At 31.6% G+C, this 5,107-nt stretch overlaps 1 long non-coding RNA gene across 1 annotated transcript; it reads right to left on the minus strand.

Annotated features, from left to right (window-relative positions):
- Positions 1-2,122: 2,122 nt before the first annotated feature.
- LOC148764679 (uncharacterized) lies at positions 2,123-4,002 on the minus strand. The gene is made up of 3 exons (XR_016024262.1): positions 3,912-4,002; positions 3,179-3,262; positions 2,123-2,321 (listed from the first exon to the last, which is right to left on the minus strand). It is a non-coding gene; the product is annotated as an uncharacterized LOC148764679 (long non-coding RNA).
- Positions 4,003-5,107: the final 1,105 nt, after the last annotated feature.

Here is a 5,107-nt window from a genome sequence, read left to right on the forward strand (position 1 = left end):
ACTTTTTCAACTAACAGAGGTTTTTAACCTCACGTTTCTCGAGTAAACACTTAATTATAATCCGTTTAAACAAAAAATGTAAAAAAATTCAACTTAAAATCAATAGTGAGATTATAAACATTTTTAAAGCGAGCAATGATGCTTTTCAACTCATGAATGACTATAAATGGACTTTTCCTATCAACGGGGGGTTTTAACCTCACGTTTCCTGAGAAAACACTCAATTATAATATGTTTAAACAAAAAATGTAAAAAAAATCAACTTAAAATCAATAATGAGATTATAAACCTATTTAAAGCGAGTAATGACGCTTTCGAAGGCATGGGTGACTATAAACGGACTTTTCCTACCAATAGAGGGTTTTAACCTCACGTTTCCCGAGTAAACAATTAATTATAATTCGTTTAAACAAAAAATGTAAAAAAATTCAACTTAAAATCAATAATGAGATTATAAACATTTTTAAGCGAGTAATGAAGCTTTTCAAGTCATGAATGACTATAAATGGACTTTTCCTATCAACGGGGGGTTTTAACCTCACGTTTTCTGAGTAAACACTCAATTATAATCCGTTTAAACAAAAAATGTAAAAAAATTCAACTTAAAATCAATAACGAGATTATAAACATTTTTAAGGCGAGTAATGAAGCTTTTCAACTCATGAATGACGATAAATGGACTTTTCCTATCAACAGGGGGTTTTAACCTCACGTTTTCTGAGTAAACACTCAATTATAATATTTTTTAACAAAAAATGCAAAAAAATTCAACTTAAAATCAATAGTGAGATTATAAACGTTTTTAAGGCGAGTAATGAAGCTTTTCAACTCATGAATGACTATAAATGGACTTTTCCTATCAACGGGGGGTTTTAACCTCACGTTTCCTGAGTAAACACTCAATTATAATCTGTTTAAAGAAAAAATGTAAAAGAATTCAACTTAAAATCAATAATGAGATTATAAACCTATTTCAAGCGAGTAATGACGCTTTCGAAGGCATGGGTGACTATAAACGGACTTTTCCTACCAATAGAGGGTTTTAACCTCACGTTTCCCGAGTAAACAATTAATTATAATTCGTTTAAACAAAAAATGTAAAAAAATATAACTTAAAATCAATAATGAGATTATAAACATTTTTAAGCGAGTAATGAAGCTTTTCAAGTCATGAATGACTATAAATGGACTTTTCCTATCAACGGGGGGTTTTAACCTCACGTTTTCCGAGTAAACACTCAATTATAATCCGTTTAAACAAAAAATGTAAAAAAATTCAACTTAAAATCAATAACGAGATTATAAACATTTTTAAGGCGAGTAATGAAGCTTTTCAACTCATGAATGACGATAAATGGACTTTTCCTATCAACAGGGGGTTTTAACCTCACGTTTCCTGAGTAAACACTCAATTATAATCTGTTTAAAGAAAAAATGTAAAAGAATTCAACTTAAAATCAAAAATGAGATTATAAACCTATTTAAAGCGAGTAATGAGGCTTTCGAAGGTATGAGAGACTATAAGTGGACTTTTCCTACCAATAGAGGGTTTTAACCTCACGTTTGCCGAGTAAACACTTAATTATAATCCGTTTAAACAAAAAAATATAAAAAAATTCAACTTAAAATTAATAATGAGATTATAAACATTTTTAAAGCGAGTAATGAAGCTTTTGAAGTCATGAATGACTATAAATGGACTTTTTGTCACGACCCGGAACTCCCATCGAGCCCGTGACAACCGCCGCGACGTCTCAATTTACATTCATTACCCAGAATGTCAACCGAGACCCCGCAAGGCTTTAATATCAGCTTTTCATTTCCCCTGTGGGTAGCTGTTTCCAAATACCACATTTTAAAAGATTTTAAACTGTTTCCAACTTAAACAAATGAAATAATAATTTCCGTCTCACAGGGGTATTTTTGTCATTTATCCCAAAAATCTCAAAAATCATCTAAAAATATAGTATGTAAGTGGAAAACACATATTTCTTAATCAAAAATAATTTTGGATGTCTAAAACATTCGTTTAAAATGGAATTATGACTGTTACAATAAAATAAAAATATTCAATAAAATATTCAATTTTCACATAAAACGATATTTTAAGAACACTGCATAAATAATTTTTTATAGCGTAAAAGCAAAATAAATTCTTACATACCGTAATACAGATAACCAAAGTATAGAATTTAATTTACAGTGACACGTGGGCCCCCGAATGACCAAAAGTATAAAAAGAAATGAACCTACAGTCTTTGGATGTGGCAAGTTCAACTGTAATCCTCGCCGATATCAGTTATCTACAATCTATTCTGAACCTGAAATGGGTGGAAATGAGGGTGGTGAGATTATAAAATCCCAGTGAGTAAACAAACATCACTCAAAATATCTAAAGTCGAGTAAAAGGAGACTATTAAAACATTTCATCAAAATGTAATTTATCATCTTTCAACTTATTTCAACCAAATGAAATCAATTTATTTAAAGCAAGTAATCAGTATGGCTTATGAATTTCTTAAAAAGCTTGGCTCATGCCAAAAATTATTATCATACTCAGTTATTTGGGATACCTTGGCCGAGGGCTATCCCAACTGAGTCCGCCAAGGCTATTAGAAAGTCATGTTTTTATTTTGAAAACATAGCCATTCCTTGACGTTGGCCGAGTTCCCCTTCACGAGGTGGTTTGGCGTGAAGTGAACTCTAAAAGTTATACCTCAGGAGTTACCCTACTCGCCTCTCCAACCGAGGTAAAAATATAACAGGATTCCGTGCCCCTCTAATAGGCTAGTCCACAGAATCCAGCCCACTGCAGCAGGTCAAACCCACCATACAATAAAATTTTGACAGCATGACAGGGCTAATATATTACTACCCAGCCTGCAAGGGTAAAATAAAGCGATTCATATAATTCATAAAAACACAGCCCAGCCAGTCATGCCAATACAATAACATAAGCCATTAATTCAATTTTAAATTTACAACATATCAGTGGTCTCCAATTACTCTATTTTCAAAATCGTTATTTCGTTTCAAGACAATTTATAAAATATTTTCATTTAAACTCATTTTGTTTACAAAACATAAAAATTTACCATTTGAACTCATTTTCATAAAATTCACCAAAACCGAATAAAAACATACTTTAGATAATTAAAATGATGGTAAGGTTACTCACCGTGTCTAGAGTGAGGATTTTCGAAATACTCAGACTATTGGTCCTCGGGTGCAATTCCCTTGCCTTTATTAGAGGACTCACCACCTTGACACAGTACAAAATCGAGAAATTCACCACATTGGTACTAAATTGAAATTAAACTAATTTAGACTACTAATGCTTGATATGGAATGCAAAAATGTCTAAATTTTTGCCTAAATGCGGTGTTAGCCTATTTCGATCTTTTACCCGATAAATTGATATACGCGTCCGTTTAAACTCCAAATTAATTTTTTTCAGTTTCTATACCTCAATTGCACCCAAATTGACTTAATGTCCCTCAGTGTGGTGCAAATTATCAGTCCCGATAATAAATTACGAAAATACCCCTAGTGGGTAAAAATTTGTATTTTTGCTCCGAAAATTTCCATTATTTTTCTAGGCTCATAATTCATCATTATTCATCATAATTCCTCAAATAACCATCAAGATCAGCAGCCAATATTCCCCTAGAAAATTCAGCATAATGGGTTTCAATGGGAGAAAATTATATTTCTAGCTTATTTTTGCTATATTTCAATATAACTTAACTAAAATCACTTAATTCAATTAAAATCAACCAAAAATCAAGCTCAAAACTCATCCATGGAGGTTTGGCCAGCATGGGTGTCCATACCCACTTTCTAATTTTGCATGGAAATGAGAAAAAAATGCATGGGTAGTGAAAATCACAAGGAAAATCAATGAAATTTACCTTTTTAATGCTTGATTTCTTGATTTCTCTTGATTTTCTCCAAATTTTTCAGGTAGGATTCTTGTTTTTTTTTTCCCCTTTTCTCCCCTGGTTTGGACAGCTGAAGAAGATGAGAATTCCGGAATTTTCACCTTTTTAAAGGCTAAAATAATATAATATTATTTTATTCATTTTTTTAATGTTTTATTAATTCCTTAAATTCTAGCCATCCATTTATTTCCAAATTTTCACCATACACTTGTCCCACATATCCATAGCTTAGGTAAAATTCTCAGACTTATCCAAAGTCTTGGTGGAGTAATTTTTGAAATTTACACTTTTACCCCCGTAAAAGTCAAAAATTACATTTTTGCCCCAAAAATTGAAAAATTGCCCATAGACATATTTTTCATCCCTTATACTCATACCATTCTCCAATTTGTCAAATTTGATCTAAATTCTCTCAAAATCTCAAATTTTGTCCGCGAGTGGCAAAATTACGATTTTGCCCCTACACTCTAGAAATCACTGGAATTAAACTTTTTCACTGCCAAACCCTCAAATTATACTCCAATACTCAAATCATACTCCAATAAGTCAAATGGGGCTAAAAAAAAAAAAAAAAAAAAATTCTTTTCTAAAAATTCCCATTGTGTCCTTGGGTGGCAAATGACCATTTTGCCCCTGGACAGTAAAAATTCTAGTTTGACTTCAAATTGATCCTCGAACTCCAAATCACCATATTAAACCATTCTGGGACTTTAATATTCTTAATTTCATTTTAAATTCTCTATTTGATCTAGTTCGAGACTTAAATTAACTTAATTGTACCATTTGGTACATTGTCGTCTTTTAACGATTTTTCTTTCAGGGCTTTCCAAGTATGCAAGCATATTGTCAATCATATGAATGACATGGAAAGTATTTTATAAGATCGGGCTTGACACTTTTCCTATCAACGGGGGGTTTTAACCTCTCGTTTCCTGAGTAATCACTCAATTATAATCCGTTTAAACAAAAAATGTAAAAAAAGTCAACTTAAAATCAATAATGAGATTATAAACCTATTTAAAGCGAGTAATGGGGCTTTCGAAGAAAATGGTGACTATAAATAGACTTTTCCTATCAATTGAGGGTTTTAACCTCACGTTTCCAGAGTAAACACTTAATTATAATCCGATTAAACAAAAAATGTAAAAAAATTCAACTTAAAATCA

Source organism: Theobroma cacao, chromosome 1, assembly GCF_053813885.1.
Source record: "Theobroma cacao isolate CCN51 chromosome 1, ASM5381388v1, whole genome shotgun sequence".
Classification (NCBI taxonomy): domain Eukaryota; kingdom Viridiplantae; phylum Streptophyta; class Magnoliopsida; order Malvales; family Malvaceae; genus Theobroma; species Theobroma cacao.